Consider the following 24,536-nt stretch of genomic DNA (forward strand, 5'->3'; position numbering starts at 1 on the left):
CTCCTCCTTCTCATAATCCTCCTTCCCTACTCCTTCCTCTTTCTTCTCTTTCTCTTCTTTCTCCTCTTCCTCCTCTTCCTCTCCTACTCCTACCCTCTCTTTCTCTTCTTTCTCTTCCTCTTCTTCCTCCTTCTCATAATCCTCCTCTTTCTCTTTCTCCTCTTCCTCCTCCTCTCCTCCTCCCCTCCCCCTCTTTCTCTTTCTCTTTCTGTTTCTATTCCTCCTCCTCTTTCTCCTCCTCTTCCCCCCACCAATTGCAAAAATCCTGTAGTATTACCTCGATTTCCACAAGCAAAGATGACAAAAACAGAACGGATTGAAGAAGAATATCTTCATTAATTATTTGTAGTCCAGGTGTGTAGCAAAGTGAACTTGAGTATTTTAATGGTGTTTGGTGTTTGCTGGGAGGAAGCTATTTAGTGAACAGAAGTCAGGAGACGGGGATCTCTATTATTCAATTTTTTTTTTCTTATTCAGTAGTTTGCACCATCGGGTCCTTGGTGCTCTCACCCCTCCGTGCACCATGCATCAGCGCATGCATGCACGATCCTCTTGCAGTGCACCACACATCTGTGCATGTGCGCATGATCAACCCCCTTGCCATCCATCTATGCATGCATGCATGACCCCCCCACAGCATGCGCTGCATGTCTCTGCGCCACCCCATGCATGCACACCATATACCCAACAATCAGTTGTTGGGCAGCGGCGGCATGCACACATGCACAATGAGGCTCTCCCAGGCATGCCATAGGTTCTCCAACACGGGTCTGGGGTCTTCTACTTGGGCAGGGGAGTGGACTAGAAGACCTCCAAGGTCCCTTCCAACCCTGTTATTCTGTTATAGAACTTCACTGTACATGCTTTATTTTTCAAAATGCCACTGCAGCAAATTCTGCAAAATCACTGTTTCTGTTCACATCTATTCCCCTCTCCCCAAATTGTATCTTTTGTGGGTGATATGTAATGTTCACAGAGCAAAGGCAAACCATGGTGAAACATTATACATGTGCAGACTTGCATAAGTTGATTTTATGAGCCATGCCTAAAACAGAAAGCAGCACATCCTTTCTTGACCGGAGATCTTTATTACGGTTGTTTATTTGTTGCTTATTCCAAAACTCACACACAGGCATCATCTTCTTTTAATGACCCCGTAATCCCTTTCAGGGTGGAGGCTGGGCAACTGAATGGAGCTAGCAGAGTGTTTAATGGCTGGCTGCCCTTCCTGTCACTAAAACTCACACAAAGTCGTATAAATTAATCATTATTTTAATTAATCAGGGGGTAAAGGTAAAGATTCCCCTCGCCCATACATGCTAGTCATTTCCAGCTCTAGGGGGCGTGCTCATCTCCATTACAAAACCAAAGAGCCAGTGCTGTCCGAAAACGTCGCCGTGGTCACGTGGCCGGCATGACTAAATGCCGAAGGTGCACAGAATACTGTTCCCTTCCCACCAAAGTGGTCCCTATTTTTCTGCTTGCATTTTACAGGCTTTCGAACCGCTAGGTTGGCAGAAGCTGGGACAAGTAACGGGAGCTCACGCCATTACGCAGCACTAGGATTTCAAACTGTGAACTGCTGACCTTTCTGATCGACCAGTTCAGTGTCTTAACCATTGAGCTACCACGTCCCTAGTGTTATACATAAAACCACCTCTGGCTGTGGCTCATTTCAGTTTCACCTATATTCCCGAGCATATTTTTTAATTTAATTTCTGCCCTTCCAGAAAATATTTTGATTTTCACTCTTCCTTATTCTGCCTTTTGTATGCATTTATTCCTCCCACAAACAGACTTATACAAAAAACTTCTCCTGATATGCCATATTTGGCGCACAACTTTCCTTAATGGATAGACCGAATGCAATTTTTATTTTTTTAGAGCTGTATCATAAAATTGGGGCAGGAGGGTGGGAAATCCAGTGTTCTACTGGTAACCATATTCTAAATGAGGATGAAATCCACAAAGTGGAAATTAAAACTGTTAGCAAAGTAAAATTAACCAGCATGTAATTTTATGAAACCTGGTTTATGATTGAGCAATTTGCACAATTAAATTCTCTCAATCTCCCATAAAAATATTATTTCTTCACCTACTGATTTTTCAGGACTTTGGTGGGATCTGTGAGTAAGTTCCAATATTTTACAGGGCTGAGGCAGAACTACATCGTTTCTAGTTGTTGTTTTTATCTCAGTTTGTAGAGAGATAAAAATGTGTAGGTATCAACCCAGCATTCTCATAATAGGTAAAAATTATCACGTTCGGCCTGGTTGCTGGGTGGACGTCGCCATGATGGGCATGGCCTAGTCAGTCTCCTGCACCACCGTGGAGATTTTCACCCTTCCCAGGGCTTCAGAGTCTTTCCTTGAGCCTCCAGGAGGGTGAAAACGGTCTCTCCGAGCTCCGGAGGCTATCTGGAGTCCAGAAATGGGCCAATTTCCAGCCTTCTGGAGCCTCTAAGAGGCCCATTTTTCACCCTCCCCAAGCCTCCACATGGGCCCTACACTTACCTGGGATCCAAAATGGGCCATGTGGGGACTCCTGAGAGGGGCGGGGTGAGATTTACTAGTTCGCCGAACCAGCCATAAAATTAACTATCAGTTTACCCAAACCGAGGTGAACAGGTAGCATCCCACTCCTGTATCTGAAGCTCAGGATTGAACTGTCGGCTCCTGGGTGCTCTCTGTCCTTGATGGTTTACAGATCAACCATCCTTCAACAAGCATTAATTATTAATAAGTATTAATAGTAATCAAGACTTAATCGATACTTAATAATTATTCATAGAGGGATTAACAGGTTAACAATGTCAAGAGTCTGTAAAGAGTGCAGAGAAGAGCAACAAGAAGTATTGGCGGGCTGGAGGTTAAAGCGTGTGAAGAGGGATAGAATCAAGATCACGTGAAGTTCTAATACTGCTTTACAAAGCCTTAGTGAGACCATACTTAGTAACACCGCATCCAGTTCTGGTCAACAACAATTTAAAAAAGATGTTGAGACTGTGAAAAGAGTTCAGAGAAGAGCAACAAAAATGATAAGGGGGCTGGAGGCTAAAACATGGGAAGAACAGTTACAGGAATTGGGTATGTCTAGTGTCATGAAAAGAAAGACTAGAGGAGACAAGAAAGCAGTCTTCCAATATTTGAAGGGCTCCTACAAAGATGAGGGGGGTGTCAGTCTATTTTCCAAAGCACCTAAGGCAGGATAAGAAACAGTGGGTGGAAACTAATCAAGGAGAGAAGCAACCTGGAGTAAGGAGACATTTCCTAATGGTTATAGCAACCATCCAATGAAATAACTTGCCTCTAGAAATTGCGGGTACTCCATCACTGAAGGCTTTCAAAAAGAAACCGGACAAGTGAATTGCTCCAGTTAAATTAGTAACATGGGACAATTAATCAGTGGAACTGCTTACCACTGTAGGTTATGAGTGCTCCAACACTGGAGGTTTGTAGAAGAGATTGGACAACCATTTGTCTGAAATGGTATAGGGTTTCGTGCCTGAGCAAGGAGTTGACTAGAAGATCTTCAACTCTCCTCTTGTCTTCCCTTCCCTTCTTTTCCCTTCCATTCTATTCTATACATGTTCATCCATGTTAGCCATTACAGCACTATAAGAGGACAACCAGATCATCCACTGATCAAATTCTTCACATAATTTTCTTTGTTAGAATTCTTCAGCACCTCTGTGGTCCACATGGTAACTGATGGAGGTACCTACCCTCCTCTTCTCATGAAAGCCTAAGCTCATCTAAATTAATTTGGATTCTCTGATTTGTACTGGCAAAAAAAAAATGCAACCTATTTCATTTGGACATCTGCATGGATGCCTGAAGCATCAGTGAGATGCCATGATGAACAGCAAACTCATCGCAAGGAATGGCAATCTCCATCCTTGGCCTCAGTGGTAGAAAACCACAAATATACAAGGTGTCAATTTGCAATGTATTCCTGACATGCTCTTGAGTTGCCATAGGCAAGGGGGATTGGGAATTGAGCCTTGCAAATGCATTTGCACCAGAGTGGTCAATGCCTGGAATGCACTACCTGACTCTGTTGTTACATCCTCTAACCCCCAGTCCTTTAACCTCAAACTAACCACTATTGACCTCACCCCATTCCTAAGAGGTCTGTAAGGGGCGTGCATAAGTGCATCATTGTGCCTACTGTCCCTGTCCTATTCTCCCTGTTTATTCATACCTATTTCCTGTATTCTTACTCATGTTTATACTTATACCTATTATCTTGTAAGCGACTGACAAATCAAATCAAATAAATAAATAAATCTTACATTTCAGTCAAAGCAAAGCACATTCCAGCCGGCAATGTCAAGGTCATCTCCATAGAGACCCGTAGTGGCCAGAGGGAGTGACTTCTACAACCCACGAAATTGCTTTGTTGGGGAATGTGACTGATGACACATCTTCGGGGGAGGGGGAAACAAGGTCAGAGCCAAAGCGCAAATTAAGTGAGGTCAGAGTTGGTTTCACTCGGTCCATGCCGACATGAGTCGCGTAATAAATAACTGGATTTCTTTTGAAGCTTGGCCTGAGGCTCATAATTTAAATTGGGAACCATTCAGAACCCTGACAGAAGGCCTCCTTTTTAAGTTTGAAGATGGGTTTTGTATTCTAGCAATTCTCTATTTACCAAACAGCAGAATAAACTCAGAGGAGAACCCTAATGGCCAGGAAGTATTTTAACGGACCCTCAGTTAAATAATGTGCTTAATCAATCACAAGACATGAGCTTTCATTAAGTCCTGTGCTTAGGAATGGGCAAATAGTAAGCAACCAATAATTCGTTCCCTTTTTTTTTCTTTTGTACTAAATGAACAAGGGGACTTAAAAATGAAACAGGGATTTAAAAAACCAGGGGATTGACTTGCACTGGTGGCCACATATCCAAATGCAAACGAGACATTAAAAAGATGCAGAATTCTATGGATTTTATAACAAACCCCAAGAACTGGACACGATACTGTTAGGGATAGATGAAAAATTAATAAAGAAACTTTATAATTACCTATTGAACTTTAAAATGGAAGAAGAATTCATAAAGGAAACTATGATAGTATGGGCAAAAAAAAATCTGGGTGCGCTATAGATTATTTATTTAGTTGTTTATTTATTTATTATTTGTCAAATGCTTACAATATAATAGAAATAAGAATAAACATAAGTATAAATACATGAAATAGTTATTAATAATTGGGGACAATAGGACAGGGATGGTAGGCACAATTGTACACTTATGCATGCCCCTTACAGACCTCTTAGGAATGGGGTGAGGTCAGTGGAGGTTAGTTTGAGGGTAAAGGAGTGGGGGTTTGAGCATGTGACGACAGAGTCAGGTAGTGAGTTCCAGGTATTGACTACTCTGTTGCTGAAGTCGTACTTCCTGCAATCAAGTTTGGAGTGGTTTACATTAAGTTTATATCTGTTGTGTGCTCTTGTGTTGTTGTGGTTAAAGCTGAAATATTCATTAACTGGTTAGACATGGTTACAGATAATTTTATGTATTATGCTTAAGTCCAATCTTAGCCGGCTTAGTTCAAGGTTGTCTAAGCCTAGAATCTCATGCCTTGGTGGTGTAGGGTATTCTGTTGCAAACAGAGGAGCGTAGTACTCTTCTTGTAAAATACTTCTGGACTCGCTCAATTGTATTAATGTCTGATATATAGTTCAGATTCCAGACAGTGGTGTTATATTCAAGTATTGGTCTAGCAAAGGTTTTGTATGCCCTAGTTTGCAAATCAGTATTACCAGAGGAGAAGCTTCATAAGATTAGATTTACAACTCTTAAAGCCTTTTTGGCAATGCTGTTACAGTAAGCTCTGGAGCTTAGGTCATTTGATATGAGTAGTCCAAGGTCCTTGACAGAGTGAGGGTCATCAACAAGGTCATATCCGCCTAGCTTGTATTTGGTGTACTGATTTCTTTTTAACCAATGTGTAGCACAGAGCATTTGTTGGGTGAGATTTGGAGTTGCCAACTGTTTGGCCATTCAGACACATAATGAAGGTCTTTTTGAAGGACAGTAGCATTGTCGGTGGTGTTGAATAATTTTATGTCATCTGTGAAGAGGACACAGTTGCTTATAGATCTAGATAATTGGCAAAAATGGTGGGAAAGGAAATTACAAATTAGCGATGTCAACAGCATATAAAGAAAACCTGTACTATATGTTTTATACATGGCACTTGTCACCATCAAGAATGGCGGAAATGTTGCCAAATATGTCACCAGAGTGCTGGAAATCTAAACAGGTACAGGATATTGTGGTTCACCGGCAGCCTGTGCATATGGCAGTCAAATTGAACAGTGGGAAAGAATGCGAACCAGTCAGGGAGTCTGGGGAGGATCCAGACGAGGGTCCTGCATCTGATGCAGAGATGGGGCCAGGACCATCTGGGGGTGGGGTGTTGCTCCAGAGCCTTCGGAGTCTGGCAGCAGTGAGGCAGAGGACCCAGGGGAGCCTGTTCCCAGTGTGCGTGTGTGCAGAGCTGCTAGAAGGCAAGAGTAGCTTAAACAAAAGGGGTGACTTGGGAGTAAGGCTGGGAGGTGATTGCCCCTCCCATAAGATATAAAGGATAGGCAAAGATGACGAAACCTTGACAGGAAGCAAAGTAGTTCATTCAGTTCAGATTCATTCTTGAAGCTCTTTGTACTTTGGTTGGTTTTTTTTTTCTAGTTCATTTGACACTTCGGTTATTGGCAGCACTTCACAGAAAAGAAAGCTGGGTGCTTATCTCGAGGGACTGTTTGAGATTCATTAACAGCTGGGAATGAAAACAATTCCCAGCGTTGCAATAAAATAAGACTTGTTTTTAAAATAAGCATGTGTGTAATTACGGTCTAGGGAGCCTCGGTCAGAACACAGAGATCCTACTATCATATGTGGTGGACTTGTCCATCAGCAAAAAAAAAAAAAAAATACTGGTTAAAAATAAAAAGATGGCTAGAAGAAATGACAGCACAACAAATAGACCTAAAACCAGAAGTATTTTTATTAGGCATACTACCGGGGAAATACAATAAAAGAACTGCATATTCATTGTTACATATAATAACAGCAGCTTGAATGACATATGCACAGAATTGGAAAAATGGAAGTATACTTACAGAAGAAAAGGTAATAAATAAAATATTAGAATGTGCCAAATTTGATAGGTTAATGATGGAACTCAAAGATAAAGTGGAAACAGTATTACACAACATTGGATTTATTGTACAAATGGCTAGACAACATTTGCAGAGATTAGAAATAAGCAAATTGGAATAGCAAATTGGAAATAAATACAGATGTATAGAGAGATATAAGAATATATACTGTAAGCAATATTAGTATTGGACTGTACATGATTATAGATTAAAATGTATAGAGTGATAGACGTATAGAGCATTGTGGTATAATTATGAAAATTATGGATATAACTATGATGTACAATACCATATTTTTTTTTAAAAAAAGAGACTATACTATATGACTATGAGAATAATGGTTATGATTAGGTATATAATACTACGTATATTTAAAAAGGATTTGATACTGCCAGTGCACTGTTGTTGCAAAATTGGAAATGTGATGTAGAATAAAGGAAAATGTATAATAAAAACATTTATAAAGTAATCATAATTATTTGTTCCCTGTCCAACTGCCAAATAAGACTGTTAGATTTGCTCTTTTTAACCAATGCTTGAAGTTAACAGAATAACAGAGTTGGAAGGGACCTTGGAGGTCTTCTAGTCCAACCCCTGCTCATGCAGGAGACCCTATGCTATTTTAGACAAATGGATGTGCAATTTCTTCTTTAAAACCTCCAGTGTTGGAATATGCACAACCTCCAGAGATAAGCAGTTCCACTGATTAATTGTTTTGTGTTACTAATTTAACTGGAGCAATTCACTTAACAGTCACAAAAAAGGTCCTAAAATGGGGCAAAACTCACTTAACAACTGTCTCGCTTCACAACACAAATTTTGGGCTCAATTGTGGTCATATATCAAGGACTACCTGTATGCCACAATGAACCTTTTGGTCACAAAACCATTATTTGTATGCGCTTATGTCCATCTTTGCACATCTCTCTCTCTCTCTCTCTCTCTCTCTCTCTCTCTCTCTCTCTCTTTCTCTCTCTCTCTCTCTCTCTCCCCTCTCTCTAACACACACACACACACACAGAATTAAAGTTTTACCTGCTAGAAAGGTTTCTCTGTAGTTTGCTCTCATGGGACTCCAGAAGTCTATCTGGGTTGTTATCATGTTAGTGGAATAGAAATACTGAAACTTGTGTTTCTGTATTTCTGCCAACATTTATGCAATTTACTGAGCTGAGGAGATATGACCAACTTTAGGTAATAAATGGCTGGGGGCATTCTGATACGATCCGTCAGTGAGACGTATTCCTTCATGCTCAGCAGGCTATTAGATTTTGAAAGGAAATTGTTCCCCCATTATATGCTAGAGAGGCAGTCAGCAGGATGGGAAATGAAATTATATATTATCTGCAGAGGTGGGGGAAGGGGAAGGAAATGTTAATGGGTTTGCATTGCTTTTAATGTCCATTTTCCTGTCAAAAAAAAAAAAAAACCAAAACCTGGGTTTGTTTGTTTTTTACAATGGACAAAATAAATTGCATAAGGAATTATGCAAAACAACAAGTTACAATTCTACCCTCCCCCGCTCCTTCCCTTAACCTCCCCTAGATCCTTCCTTCTTTCCTCCCTTCCTCCTTCCCTCCTTCCTTCTCTCCTTCCTGCCCTCCCTCGCTTCCCTTCTTCATCCTTCCCTTCCTATCAAACAGATTGAGAATAGTGAGGCTTTAGTCCGGCAAGAATCTGTCTATTGTTTGTCATCAAATAAAGAACTGGCTGAATTGTTCTACATAATTTTTGGGCTCAGTTTGACAAATAATTATATTGCTTTTTAAGAAACATGAAAAATAATGAACCTAATTGTATGTAGATTCTCAATCATTCAGGTCATGGTGGTCCCATCTGCCATCATCGGTCTTGTGTACAGACGAACCCATTACACAAGCCTGATGATGGCAGATAAGATTCTGCCGAAATGTTGCTACAACTTTAAAAGCACAACTATAATGACATGGGAAAATACCCGAACAAAGCTGAATGCCATATATATATATATACACACACATACACATATGCATAACACACACACACACACACACACACATACATATATGTGTGTGTGTGTGTATGTATATATGTGTGTGTGTGTGTGTGTGTGTGTGTGTGTATGTATGTATATATATATATATATATATATATATATATATATATATATATATATATATATATATATATATATATATGGATCTTTGGTTGTTCGGGTTTTCTCCCGCGTAAGATTTGAAGTATCTAGGCAACGTTTCGATGAAGTCTCATTCATCATCTTCAGGCTTCTGTCTCCGGCTCTGTGCTTTTCAGAGTAATGTGAGATTGCAGCTGCTTCCTCCTTTTAACTGCCAGTGGGGGTGGGACTTGATTGGGTGGGGGCTTGGCTGTGTTCTGATTGGGTGGGGGTGTGTTCTCATTGGTACGGGGTTTGGTTGTGTTCTGATTGGTTGGGGGTTAGCCGTGTTCTGATTGGTTGGAGGCGTGTTCTGTTCAGGTGGGGGCTTGGCTGTGCTCGGTTAGTCTTAGTTGCTGGGGGATTTGAGCTGGTGAGTTGTGATCTTGCTGTTTGGCTTCTAGTTCGTGGTCCTGTTGCATCTTCATAGTGGGTGTCGGTTTGCTTCATGTATGGCTCGGAAGGGTTTGAAGTGGGTAGTGATGCAGCTGTAGTGCAGCTTCTGGTCCATGGTCGTGTCTCATCTTCTGAGTGGGTGAGAGTCTGTTTTCTACATGGAAGTGTGGTGGTGGCATCTTGTGTGGCTCTCATGGGTGTGGGTCTGGTGTCCTTCTTCATGTTAGGTACTCGTCTGTTCATGAGGGCGGGTTTCCAAATGGCTGGAAGGCGGGAGGTGTCATCTCGTTTGTTCATGCTGTGTGGGCGTTTTCTATCTCTATGGCTTCTCTGATTATTCTGCTGTTGAAGTGTTCGGTTTTGGCGATAGTTCTGGTATTTTTAAAATCAATTTCATGTCCTGTGGCTTTGAGGTGTTGGACCAGGGAAGAGGTCGTTTCTTCTTTTTTTGATTGAGTTCTTATGTTCTTCAATGCGTGCATTTATTCTTCTGTTAGTTTGTCCAATGTATGTGGTAGGGCAGGCAGTGCAGGGGATTTCGTATACTCCTTGGTTTTCTAATTCGATTTTGTCTTTGGGGTTTCTTAGGATGGTGGATATTTTTCTGTTTGTGCAGAATGCTGTTTTGATGTTGTGTTTTTGGAGGATCTTGCTGATTTTGTCTGTAGTGCCTTTTATATATGGGAGGAGGGCTTTGCCGTTTTCTTGTTCTCTGTCTTGGATTTTGGTTGGGGTTTCTTTTTGGATTAGGTGGGTAATCTTCTTTCTTTGGAATCCGTTGGCTGTAAGTACGTTGGTGAGAGTGTGTAGTTCGGTTTTTTGGTGTTGTTCATCGGCTAAGCATTTTGTTCTGGAGATGAGTGTCTTGGCTACGGAATTGATCTGTGCTGGGTGGTGGTGTGAGAGTGCATGTAGATAGCGGTTAGTGTGTGTTTTCTTCTGGTAGATGGTGTGTCCTAGGGAGCCATTGGATCTTTTGTATACCAAGACATCTAGGAAGGGAAGTTGGTTGTTGGCTTCTGTTTCCATGGTGAATTGTATTTTGGGGTGTAGGCTGTTGAGGTGTGTGAGGAAGTTGTTCAGTTTTTCTTTCCCATATGGCCAGATTATGAAGGTGTCATCTACGTATCTGAGCCAGAGTTTGGGTTTGTGGTCGTATTTTTCTAGAGCTTGTGTTTCAAAGTGTTCCATGTAGAGGTTAGCGATGACAGGTGAGAGGGGTGATCCCATGGGTGCTCCTTCTATTTGTTTGTATTTTTGTCCATTGTAGGTGAAGTATGTATTGGATAGGCAGTGGTTGGTTAGATCTAGGATGTGCTTGGGGGTTGTATTTGTTTTGGATGGCTGTCAAGGCTTCTTTTATTGGCACTTGGGTGAAGAGGATATGACATCGAAGCTTACTAGTAGGTCGCTAGGTTGTAAGTTTTGTTTCTTTATGATCTCGATGAACTGGAATGAGTTTCTTACGTGTGAGTTGATGGATTCTGCATAAGGTTGTAGTTGTTTGGCGAGAAATTTGGCTAGGTTTTGTAGAGGTGAGCCTATGGAGCTGACTATTGGTCTGAGTGGGGTTCCTTCTTTGTGTATTTTGGGGAGACCATAAAGCTTGGGGCATCTGGATGATTTTCTCTGGGTATGATTCGTTGCTGGATTTCTTCACTGATGGGGAGGCTTTTATTTTGGATTTGGTAGTTTTTTCTAGGTAGGTGGTGGGGTCTGTCTTTAGGGGTTTGTATGTGGGGTCTTGGAGTAGGTTGGTTAGCTTGGTTTGGTAGTCAGATGTGTTCATAACCACTGTCGCATTGCCCTTGTCTGCTGGTAGGATTATTATGCTGGTGTCTTCTTTCAGGTTAAGTAGTGCAGTTTGTTCTTCTTTGGATAAGTTGCTTTTGGGTGGTTTGCTAGTGCAGAGGATGTTGGTGATTTCGAGTCTGATTTTGTTAGCATCATCAGGGTTGGTTTTGGTCAGGCTGGTTTCAACTCCACATATGATGGTTTCTGTGGGGATGTGTTTGGGAGTGACAGCAAAGTTGAATCCTTTTGAAAGGACCTTGGTTTCAGCTTCAGTGAGGATCTTGTCTGAGATGTTGTGCAATGTTTGTTTCATGTGTGGCTGTGGGGGAGGGGGAGTTGGTTTCTGGCATTGTTGTAGTTTCCTGAGTTTGTTGGTGTGAGTATCTGTCTTGAGGGTGGTCTGTGTTTCGGCTCTCCAGACAGCAAGTTGTTTGGATTTGTCCCAAAGTAGAGGGTGAATCTTGTTGCTGAGTCTGAGGTGGAGTGTGAGGAGATCTTTGTTGATTTGGTCTAGGAGAAACCTTTTCGTGTGAAGTTCATTTCTAATTAGGGCCAGTTCTGTTCTTTTAAGGATGCGTTTGGTGGCTGCTGTGTTGGTATGGAATTTCAATTGGAAGCTTGTGGGAATTAAATTTTGATCTCGGCAGTTGCATAGGAATGCAAGGTCACATAAAATGGAGGCTCTTTGGACTTCAAGTTTTTCATAAGTCCTGGTCAGATGGTGGGTTTCCTCCCCGTAGAGGTGCAATATTTGTTTTCTGAGGTTCTCGCGGGTATTTATATGTGGATCTTTGGTTGTTCGGGTTTTCTCCCGCGTAAGATTCGAAGTATCTAGGCAACGTTTCGATGAAGTCTCATTCATCATCTTCAGGCTTCTGTCTCCGGCTCTGTGCTTTTCAGAGTAATGTGAGATTGCAGCTGCTTCCTCCTTTTAACTGCCAGTGGGGTGGGACTTGATTGGGTGGGGGCTTGGCTGTGTTCTGATTGGGTGGGGGTGTGTTCTCATTGGTAGGGGTTTGGTTGTGTTCTGATTGGTTGGGGGTTAGCCGTGTTCTGATTGGTTGGAGGCGTGTTCTGTTCAGGTGGGGGCTTGGCTGTGCTCCGGTTAGTCTTAGTTGCTGGGGGATTTGAGCTGGTGAGTTGTGATCTTGCTGTTTGGCTTCTAGTTCGTGGTCCTGTTGCATCTTCATAGTGGGTGTCGGTTTGCTTCATGTATGGCTCGGAGGGGTTTGAAGTGGGTAGTGATGCAGCTGTAGTGCAGCTTCTGGTCCATGGTCGTGTCTCATCTTCTGAGTGGGTGAGAGTCTGTTTTCTACATGGAAGTGTGGTGGTGGCATCTTGTGTGGCTCTCATGGGTGTGGGTCTGGTGTCCTTCTTCATGTTAGGTACTCTGTCTGTTCATGGAGGCGGGTTTCCAAATGGCTGGAAGGCGGGAGGTGTCATCTCGTTTGTTCATGCTGTCTGGGCGTTTTTCTATCTCTATGGCTTCTCTGATTATTCTGCTGTTGAAGTGTTAGGGATATATATATATATATATATATATATATATATATATATATATATATATATATATATATATATACGAACAAATATATATATTTGTTTTCTGAGGTTCTGAGGTTCTCGGGTATTTGTATGTGGATCTTTGGTTGTTCGGGTTTTCTCCCGCGTAAGATTCAAGTATCTAGGCAACGTTTCGATGAAGTCTCATTCATCATCTTCAGGCTTCTGTCTCCGGCTCTGTGCTTCTCAGAGTAATGTGAGATTGCAGCTGCTTCCTCCTTTTAACTGCCAGTGGGGTGGGACTTGATTGGGTGGGAGCTTGGCTGTGTTCTGATTGGGTGGGGGTGTGTTCTCATTGGTAGGGGTTTTGGCTGTGTTCTGATTGGTTGGGGGTTAGCCGTGTTCTGATTGGTTGGAGGCATGTTCTGTTCAGGTGGGGGCTTGGTTGTGCTCAGGTTAGTCTTAGTTGCTGGGGATTTGAGCTGGTGAGTTGTGATCTTGCTGTTTGGCTTCGAGTTCGTGGTCCTTCTGCATCTTCATAGTGGGTGTCGGTTTGCTTCATGTATGGCTCGGAGGGGTTTGAAGTGGGTAGTGATGCAGCTGCCGTGCAGCTTCTGGTCCATGGTCGTGTCTCATCTTCTGAGTGGGTGGGAGTCTGTTTTCTACATGGAAGTGTGGTGGTGGCATCTTGTGTGGCTCTCATGGGTGTGGGTCTAGTGTCCTTCTTCATGTTAGGTACTCGTCTGTTCATGAGGCGGGTTTCCAAATGGCTGGAAGGCGGGAGGTGTCATCTCGTTTGTTCATGCTGTGTGGGCGTTTTCTATCTCTATGGCTTCTCTGATTATTCTGCTGTTGAAGTGTTCGGTTTTGGCAATAGTTCTGGTATTTTTAAAATCAATTTCATGTCCTGTGGCTTTGAGGTGTTGGACCAGGGAAGAGGTCGTTTCTTCTTTTTTTGATTGAGTTCTTATGTTCTTCAATGCGTGCACTTATTCTTCTGTTAGTTTGTCCAATGTATGTGGTAGGGCAGGCAGTGCAGGGGATTTCATATACTCCTTGGTTTTCTAATTCGATTTTGTCTTTGGGGTTTCTTAGGATGGTAGATATTTTTCTGTTTGTGCAGAATGCTGTTTTGATGTTGTGTTTTTGGAGGATCTTGCTAATTTTGTCTGTAGTGCCTTTTATATATGGGAGGAGGGCTTTGCTGTTTTCTTGTTCTCTGTCTTGGATTTTGGTTGGGGTTTCTTTTTGGATTAGGTGGGTAATCTTCTTTCTTTGGAATCCATTGGCTGCAAGTACGTTGGTGAGAGTGTGTAGTTCGGTTTTTTGGTGTTGTTCATCGGCTAAGCATTTTGTTCTGGAGATGAGTGTCTTGGCTATGGAATTGATCTGTGCTGGGTGGTGGTGTGAGAGTGCATGTAGATAGCGGTTAGTATGTGTTTTCTTCTGGTAGATGGTGTGTCCTAGGGAGCCATTGGATCTTTTGTATACCAAGACATCTAGGAAGGGAAGTTGGTTGTTGGCTTCTGTTTCCATGGTGAATTGTATTTTGGGGTGTAGGCTGTTGAGGTGTGTGAGGAAGTTGTTCAGTTTTTCTTTCCCATGTGGCCAGATTATGAAGGTGTCATCTACGTATCTGAGCCAGAGTTTGGGTTTGTGGTCGTATTTTCTAGAGCTTGTGTTTCAAAGTGTTCCATGTAGAGGTTTGCGATGACAGGTGAGAGGGTGATCCCATGGGTGCTCCTTCTATTTGTTTGTATTTTTGTCCATTGTAGGTGAAGTATGTATTGGATAGGCAGTGGTTGGTTAGATCTAGGATGTGCTTGGGGGGGTTGTATTTGTTTTGGATGGCTGTCAAGGCTTCTTTTATTGGCACTTGGGTGAAGAGGGATATGACATCGAAGCTTACTAGTAGGTCGCTAGGTTGTAAGTTTTGTTTCTTTATGATCTCGATGAATTGGAATGAGTTTCTTACGTGTGAGTTGATGGATTCTGCATAAGGTTGTAGTTGTTTGGCGAGAAATTTGGCTAGGTTTTGTAGAGGTGAGCCTATGGAGCTGACTATTGGTCTGAGTGGGGTTCCTTCTTTGTGTATTTTGGGGAGACCATAAAGCTTGGGGCATCTGGATGATTTTTCTCTGGGTATGATTCGTTGCTGGATTTCTTCACTGATGGGGGGAGGCTTTTATTTTGGATTTGGTAGTTTTTTCTAGGTAGGTGGTGGGGTCTGTCTTTAGGGGTTTGTATGCGGGGTCTTGGAGTAGGTTGGTTAACTTGGTTTGGTAGTCAGATGTGTTCATAACCACTGTCGCATTGCCCTTGTCTGCTGGTAGAATTATTATGCTGGTGTCTTCTTTCAGGTTAAGTAGTGCAGTTTGTTCTTCTTTGGATAAGTTGCTTTTGGGTGGTTTGCTAGTGCAGAGGATGTTGGTGATTTCAAGTCTGATTTTGTTAGCATCATCAGGGTTGGTTTTGGTCAGGCTGGTTTCAACTCCGCATATGATGGTTTCTGTGGGGATGTGTTTGGGAGCGACAGCAAAGTTGAATCCTTTTAGTAGGAAAGGTACGATGGAAACCCCCTTTAAGCATTAACATGCAGACGTTCAGCGTGGAAGAAGATAATTACAAAGCGGCTTAGATCATGATAATATAACAGCTTGCAGGTCAGTTTAAAAAATAAAATTGCAAAAAGAAATCCCAATGTTCTGTTAAAGATGAAAAGCCTGTGCTCAAAATTTCCAAAGACACCAGGGAAAATTCTATTTATTGCAGATCACAAGAAGATTCTATCGGATATGTATATATGAAATATGAACAAAGGCTCAAATGAAACACCTAATACTACAACTTGGACAATGAGATAAAGAAAATGAAATTTAAGATGACATAGAAATAATAATTTAAAATCTAATAGAAATTCCTGCCTATATGTAATTATCAATGGTTAGAGAAGTAATTTAGAAAAGAGTCAGTCAGCCTGGTTTTATGGTGGATGTACCAGCCTGGAAAATGAAAGATTTTGAGTTCTAATCCCACCTTAGGCACAAAGCCAACTGGGTCACCTTGAGCCATCCATCCATTGTCAGCTATAGGAAGGAGGCAATGGTAAACCACTTCTGAAATCTTGCCAAGGTAACTGCAGGGACTTATGCACTCACACTGACAGACAGATAGATAGGCACACACAGACACAAATATACCATACACCCCCCCAAAAGAAGTGGTGTAACTGGAACAATCTGGAACTAAACACACTCAAAACCTGTTCTGACCCAACTTGGTTCCAAGTGAAAATATCACGTGGACTGTGTTTCCTTGAGTTAGCTCTATCCCTTTAATTCGGATCTGTTCAAATGAAATATGGAAAAAACCTGGTAGGAATAGTTAATACCCTAGAAGATAGGCTCAAGTTCCAGATGGATGGATCTTCAGAGTCTTGAACACTGGGCCCTATCTAACAAAATGAAAAACAATGTAGAAAAAAGTAAAGCCTTCCACTTAGGCAAGAAAATCCAAAAGGACATATATAAACTGGGTGAAACAAGGCTTAAAGGCAGTAACTGTGAGTGGATCTTGGAGTCTTAATGGACAACCAGTTAAATATGAGCCAGCAGTGTGTGGAGGCAGCCAAAAAAGCCAATGCAATCCTAAATTGCATTAACAGAGGGATACAATCAAGATCATGTGGGGTACTAATACCACTCTGTAAAGCCTTAGTAAGACCAAACTTAGAATTCCTCATCCAGTTTTGGTCACCACACTATAAAAAAAGAGGTTGAGACTCTAGAAAAAGTACAGAGAAGAGAAACAAAGATGATTAGAGGACTGGAGGCTAAAACATATGGTGAATGGTTGCAGGAATTGTGCACGGCTAGTCTAGAGAAGAGAAGGACCAGGGGAGACATGATAACAGTCTTCCAATAATTGAGGGGCTGCCCCAGAGAGGAGGGAGGGGTCAAGCTATTTTCCAAAGCACCTGAAGGCCAGACAAGGAATAATGGATGGAAACTGATCATGGAGAGATTCAGCCTGGAAACAAGGAGAAATTTTCTGACAGTGAAAACGATCAACCAATGGAACAGAAGTTGCGGGAGCTTCATCACTTGAGACTTTCAAGAAGAGATTGGACTCCCATCTGTCAGAAATGGTGTAGAGTCTCCTGCTTGGGTGGGGGGTTGGACTAGATGACCTACAAGGTCCCTTCCAATTCTGTAAATCTAATCTAACCTAAACCTCAGAAACAATTAAAGGGAAGATTCCTTCATACAGCCCATTGCTCGGTTGTGCAATTTGTACCGTTAGAGATGGGAATGCTCCCAAATTTTATGGGAAAGATGAATTTGTGGACAATCGGATTATTAATGACTGTTTATTCCTCTCAAGATCAACGGCGCAAAACCTTAAATACCCACTGCTATGGAATTACAGTGAAGGATGACTATCATTAACCTATTTATTTTTGTGAACATCCTGACTGTATGTGCTGCAGTAGGAGAGCTCTCGTTCTGTTTTAATTCCCTGACAATTTCCAAAATATTCATGAAAAAAAGAAATAGTTGGCAGCCCTGACGCCATTTTGGGATCATCTTCAGGGCTGCCACAGCAAGGCCGATTGCGGCTGTGGGAATGGGAGCGGGGAGGTAGAGACAGCTGGGGACTTGTAGCCAAAATAAAAAAAAAATTCTCCTGGGAACCAAGGACATCCTCACCAGTGCTGGAGAGGCGTGGACTGAAGCCAACTGAAGTTGGGACTGTGACCTGATTGGACCATGTGATGGAAGCGTGTTCTGGGGACAAGAACTTTGTGTCAGAGTATATTCATGAACTGGAATAGAGCATGGTAACAAGGTCAGCCAATGAGGACTGTTTGGAAACTGAAACTAGAAGTAGCCTAGGTGTGGCTCTATATTAAACTCTACAGCTCTGAAGCTATGTTAAGCTCTGAGTCTGTCTATTGAAAATGAGACTGCTTCTCTCCTGTGTCTTGCTTGCCTGCTGAACTAAAGTGAAACTGATGTCTGTTCCTGTTTGAGTTTGCTCCATGTTGGAGAAATCTACAACTGGTATTGTAAAATTTACTTTATATGTTCATAAAGAAGTTAAATGAAGCCTCAGCCTTTTTCTTTTCTGGTACTGAATTTACGCTGCAATACTCTGAACCCTTTAGGGTTTGGTTTTAGTGGGGGGAACCTTGGGCCCTTCAGAGTCGGGTTTTCATCAGCTATGCCAATATCACATGCCTAATAAATTCATACTTTGAGGAACTCCAGGCCACAGAGTTTTGATTGCATTGGGTCTGTTACTTGGACAGTAGTTTTACGAATAACTTTCTAACCCTCCTCGCATCTCTTTTCAGTAACTTAAGAGTCAGGCTTATGCCTTGGGGTTCACAAGTGACATCCCAATTTCTATACTGGGCCTGTGGCTTCCAGAGACCCCTGTGGTACTATTTCCTCTGAACTGGAGATAGAAATCCCCATCTAACTTTTAAATAAAATTCAAATATTCTTTCTTTTTCCCCAGAATGATAAGTGTTCATTGAAGAGAACTCCACAACTTCATAAAATAAAATACAATGAATGGGCATTACGGTGGATAAATGGCATTTAAATTTACATTACTAAAACCATTTCTCCTTTTAGTTCACTCATTTCATCATCTCCTAGCACGAATTAACCACATAATTTTATTCCATGCGAAGATCTCTCTCTTTCCCTCTTTCTCATCTATCATCTCTCTCTCACACACTCTATCTATCTATTTGTTTTCTTATGAAAAAGCCAACCAATCTGCAAACATCGACTCCATCAACCAATCAAGAAATAACAACACAGCCAACCAGCCCACTTACAACAGAGCCAGCACACCACATCTCCTCACCAGTATTTATAGAGGGACGACAGCTCTGATCGCGCTTTGCTTGCACAAGCATGAAGCTGAAAGCACCAGCCTGAGGATGGCGAGTGGGACCTTGTCGAAACATCGCCAAGATACTCTCAATCTTACACAGAAGACCCGAACACACCAAAACCTACCTACCTATCTATCTATCTATCTATCTATCTATCTATCTATCTATCTATCTATCTATCATCTATCACTCTATCTATCTATCTATCTACCCATCCATCCATCCATCATATATTTATCATCTCTCTATCATCTCTCTCCTAACTATCTATCTCTAATCTACCCTCTCTCCCTCTCTCCTCTCTCTCCCTCCTCTCTCTCTCTATCATCTATCTATCTACCCTCTCTCCCTCTCCCTCTCTCAATCAATCAATCAATCCATCCATCCTATCTACCTACCTACCTACCTACCTACCTACCTACCTACCTGTCTGTCTGTCTGTCTATCTATCTATCTATCTATCTATCTATCTATCTATCTATCTATCTATCTATCTATCTATCTATCTATCCATCCATCATATATTTATCATCTCTCTATCATCTCTCTCTCCTAACTATCTATCTCTAATCTACCCTCTCTCCCTCTCTCCTCTCTCTCCCTCCTCTCTCTCTCTATCATCTCTCTATCATCTACCCTTTCTCCCTCTCTCAATCAATCAATCAATCAATCCATCCATTATATCTATTTATCTACCTATCTACCTATCTACCTACCTACCTGTCTGTCTATCTATCTATCTATCTATCTATCTATCTATCTATCTATCTATCTATCTATCCCCTCTCTCTCCACCCACTCTCCCTTCCTCTCTGTCTCTTTCTCTCTCTCTCATCTCTCTCACTCTCTTATCTACCATGTCTCTTTCCTTCTCTCTCTCTCATCTATCTATCATCTACCCTCTCTTCCTCTCTCTCTCTCAATCAGTCCATCCATCCATTATATCTATCTTTCTAATCTATCATCTATCTCTATCTCCCCTCTTTCCCCCACTCTCCCCTCCTCTCTCTCTCTCCCCCCACTGTCTCATCTACCATCTCTTGCCTTCTCTTTCTTTCTCTCTCTCTCATCTATCAAACCCCAAAAACTTTAACCTTAGACTACCTACTATTGACCTCACCCCTTTCCTAAGAAGTTCTGTAAGGGGCATGCATAAGTGCACCAACGCGCCTACTATCCCTGTCCTATTGTTTCTTTTATTTTTCTTATATGTACCCATTTCATGTATTCATAACTATGTATATACTTATACCTATTATCTTGTAAGCGATTGACAAATCAAAATAAATAAAATCAAAATAAATAAAATAAATCTCAATAACCATAAATATGTAGAAAAAAAGCCACCTTTACGTAACCTCATTTTAAATAGCTTCCAATATAAGTTTTAAGCCAAAATTCCTGAAAGTCTCTTGAAGGATCAACAGCACAGTAAGGTGTTAATTAGATCCATCCATTTAAACAACTTTTTTTTATTACCAAATATAAGTTAAAAATCAATTAGCTTAGCATTAAGCACCAGCACACTAAAAGGCAGGAAGACTTTATAAAATGTTATATTCATTATGAGGAAAACTAAAATGTCCAGTTAACTTGCTTTCCTAGAAAGAGGGGAAAAAAACCCAATTACACAGCACTTTTAACACCCTTTTAACAGCTGTAAAATTGATTTCGTACAGTCAACCTACAGCAATGAAAGGAAGAAAAAAATAATATGGTAGAAAAACTAGGGAGGAGAAGTAGAAATGACCAGAAATGAAAAGCTTGGTGCAAAGAGGGACAGGTTTTGATGGCCTTGTGGAATGAAATGTTAAAAGTAGGGCTGAGATAAGATGGGGTATCTCCTCATCTTAGAACACAGAACATAGAATAACAGGTTTATTGAGTTAGAAGGGACCATGGAGGTCTTCTAGTCCAACCTGTTGCTTGATCAGGAGATCCTTTAGAAGTGTTTCTCAATCCACTTGAAAATGTGTGGACTTCAATTCCCAGAATTCTCCTCCTTCTCCTCCTTTTCCTTCTCTTTCTCCTTCTCCTTTTTTTTTTTTTTAACACTTCAAACGTCAATGTGAGATACAAAGTTCTGATACTTGAGCTTTTGGCAGCCTCAACCATTGTTGTTTGATGCTGTTTAGTGTGTGTTTGATGTTATCTCTCCACCTTCTTCTGGGGTCTTCTCGTCTTTTGGTATTCGCCTGTGAATCCTGAGTTCAACACCCATCTATAGCAGAAGTGTATTTTTGTTAATCTGGCTGGGGAATTGTGGGAGTTGAAGGCCACACATCTTCAAGTTAATAAACACTATCCTATAACCATTCCAAACAAATGGTTCTCCAATCTCTTCTTGAAAACTTCCAGCGATGGAGCACCCAAATTTTTTTCTGATGCATTACAAGAAGCAATGCGTGGAAACTAATCAAGGACAGAAGCCCTAAGGTGCTTGCTTGCCTCCTATGGTGAGACAGGAGGGGTATAAAACCAAATTTAAAAACTGCTGTCCAGAGTTCAGGCCATTTTTAGTTTTGGCAACAACCCTGGGCAGGTGTTCTGTAGTCCATTTGACGAGTAGCATTTAATTTGATTTTACAGTTGTGATTCATGCGCGGTTGAACATTGAACCTAACTGAGGTGATGGGCAGGGTTGGCATTGCCAGGAATAAAAACAAAATTGTTCTTCCAGCGGAGGAGGAAAAGGTGCAACGAAACGTGTGGGTGACCTTGTAACTGAGAGGAGCACCACCCTCTAGAGCCAGAAACAACTAGCATGTATGTTTGAGGAGAACCTTTACCTTTAGTCTAAAGAATAGAAGGACTAGGGCTGACATGACAGCAGTATTCCAGTATTTGAGGGGGTGCCAAGGGGGGTGGTCAAGTTATTCTCTAAAGCACCAAAAGGCAGGACAAGAAGCAACAGATGGAAAAAGTAATCAAGGAGACACCCAACCTAGAGAAATTTATCGGATTGGAAGCTAAAACATATGAAGAAGGGTTGCAGGAACTGGGTAAATGTAGTCTAACAAGGAAGAGGACTAGGGGAACACCATCAACTATCTTGTGTGGAGCTAGTTCACACACACACATACACACACACACACACGTGTTGCACACCGGAGAATGCAAAAGTGTGATCTAAACAAACTAGCAATTTCAGGCAGCCAAACTACTCTCTGTTTTCACTGTAGACAACCTGGCTCCCAAATACATCGATATGAACCTGTAGGGACCTTCTCGGGTCCAGATGACAAGGAATTTTGGAAACACAATTTATATATGCCGTGGTCAAAAATACTGAGTGTGTCAGCTGGAAAACTGACCGTTCAAGTTCAAGACCCAAATGCTATGTGATGGGGTGAGCTCCCATTCCTTGCTGCAGCTCCTGTCCACCTAGCAGTTCGAAAGCATAAACATGTGAATGAATAAATAGGTACCACCTATTTATTTACTCCTATTATCTTCATATGTCAGCTTAATGTCAAAGTGCTAAAATATTTAAATTTAGTCCCTGGGGAAGTAGGGTATAAGGATTAGTTATGATATAGGGCCATGATGGCAAACCTTTAGCACATGTGCCACAGGCGGCCTGCAAAGCCATTTGTGCCACACACGAGTCCCAGTCAAGCTTACCTGCACTGCAAATGTGCATGCCTCCCAGCTGACTTTTGGCTCAACTGAGACTTTTTTCAGCCTTCCAGTGGCTCGAGGAAAACCTCTGCAGCTTCGGTAGGCTGAAAAATGGGCCTTCTGGAAATACTAGAAGCACCTGTTTTCAGCCTCCGGAGGGCCTCTGGAGCCCAGGGGAGGCCATTTGCACCAGAGGTGGGTATTCAGCAGGTTCTGACCAGTTCTGGAGAACTGGTAGTGAAAATTTTGAGTAATATGGGGAACCGGCAAATACCACCTCTTACTGGAGATTCTAAAGTATACTTCCTCTGCCATGCCCATCAAGCCATGCCCACAGAACCAGTAGTAAAAAAAAAAATTGAATCCCATTACTGATTTGCGCCCTCCTGGGGACTCGAGGGAAGCCTCTGCAGCCTTTGGAGGCCGAAAAATAGGCCCTTTTCAGCACTTCCCTTGGGCTCCAGAGGCCCTCCGGAGGCTGAAAGCAGGCATACCCATGCTTTCAGCACACCACAACAAAAAGGTTCGCCGACACATTTGCTTGAGCAAGGGTTTGGAGGAGAAGACCTCCAAGGTCCCTTCCAGTTCTAGTCTGATTGACAGTTTACTTGAAAGGGATGACATCAATCTTGCAAGTCTGAAGAACAAACCTCCTTCTCTCACTTTCAACTGCCATTTCACCATTTCATTCATTCATGTATATGTATGTATATATATATGTATATGTATATATATATGTATATGTATATACACACACATAGATACATGCATACATACATACATATATTTTCTTAAGTTTTCGCGGGTACTTACATGCACGGTATTCAGCTTTGTTTGGGTATTTTCCCATGTCATTGTAGTTGTGCTTTTAAAGTTGTAGCAACGTTTTGGCAGAATCTCATCTGCCATCCTCAGGCTTCTGTATTGTATTTGTCTGTGAGTCAGACTTTCACAGAAGATATATATATCTTCTCTAAATTAAGAAATCATTAACATTGGCAGGAGCAAAACCAGAGTCTAGGTATCCGAGGATTGCAAACTTATAAAATGGGATTTACAAGCCAGATAATTTTGAGTTTCAGCAGCATCCATAATTAAGATTTTTAAAGATCGCTCTCAATATCGGCAAGCACCTTCCTTCAGCGACAATAAACTGGAGTGGATTGGAAGAATTATCCGATGCTCTTACATTACATGCACCATGGCCTCTGCGTCCTTTGAGAACAGCAGCCAAAAAAAAAAAAGACATTTAAAAGATCTTTCTTTCTTTCTTTCTTTCTTTCTTTCTTTCTTTCTTTCTTTCTTTCTTTCTTTCTTTCTTTCTTTCTTTCTTTCTTTCTTTCTTTCTTTCTTTCTTTCTGATCCAGGCATCAAAAACTGGGAGCTTTTGTGGCTTCCAAATCAAAGTCAATTTTAAGAAGGATTTGAAAGCTTTTTTTAAGTCCTGGCACCTAAGGAGGACATTGCTATGATGTTATAATGAGATCTGTGGCAAGGCCTCGAGAAGGGGAGATGGATTTTTCATTATGTGCGGCGAAGAAAATCCATTTAGATGCCCCTTCTGATAAGGTCAGCGATGGAGATTTTTAGGGCTAGGAAGCATAATAATCAACTTGACCGGGGTCAGGAATGGGTTTATCAACCATTATAGCCCGATTGTGCAGAACAGCAAGATTACATCCAATCTCTACACCCTGCCTGGAAGAGCAATCAAGATTTCAACCAAGCAGCTTGATGAGGCAAGACCCCGAATTGCTTGTTCCATCTTTTTTGCTAAATGATAAAAAGGTGTGGGTAAAACTGCATTCAGTCAATCATTATCCTTCTTGTGCCATTTTAAGCAGGCGTTTCAATGGCACTCGTGGTTTTATTAGGAGAAAACCCAGTTTAGAGTGCCTGCATCCTTCTGGATACGGCTGATGTTGTTGTTAGTTGCAAAGTCTTGTCAAAGCCTTCGCGACCCCAAGGACAATGTTCCTCCAGGCAATCC

The 24,536-nt window shown here is 41.6% G+C and overlaps 1 long non-coding RNA gene across 1 annotated transcript in view; it reads left to right on the top strand.

Moving 5' to 3' along the window:
- Positions 1 to 18,874, top strand: part of LOC148126487 (uncharacterized) — a 75,827-nt gene extending 56,953 nt beyond the window's left edge. Inside the window, exon 4 of the long non-coding RNA XR_015743327.1 lies at positions 18,795 to 18,874. This is a non-coding gene — a long non-coding RNA (uncharacterized LOC148126487). The remainder of the gene's footprint in view (positions 1 to 18,794) is intronic.
- The last annotated feature ends 5,662 nt before the right edge of the window (positions 18,875 to 24,536 follow it).

This window comes from Pseudonaja textilis, chromosome 3 (assembly GCF_049901715.1).
Source record: "Pseudonaja textilis isolate UNSWEBS1 chromosome 3, rPseTex1.2, whole genome shotgun sequence".
Lineage (NCBI taxonomy): Eukaryota > Metazoa > Chordata > Lepidosauria > Squamata > Elapidae > Pseudonaja > Pseudonaja textilis.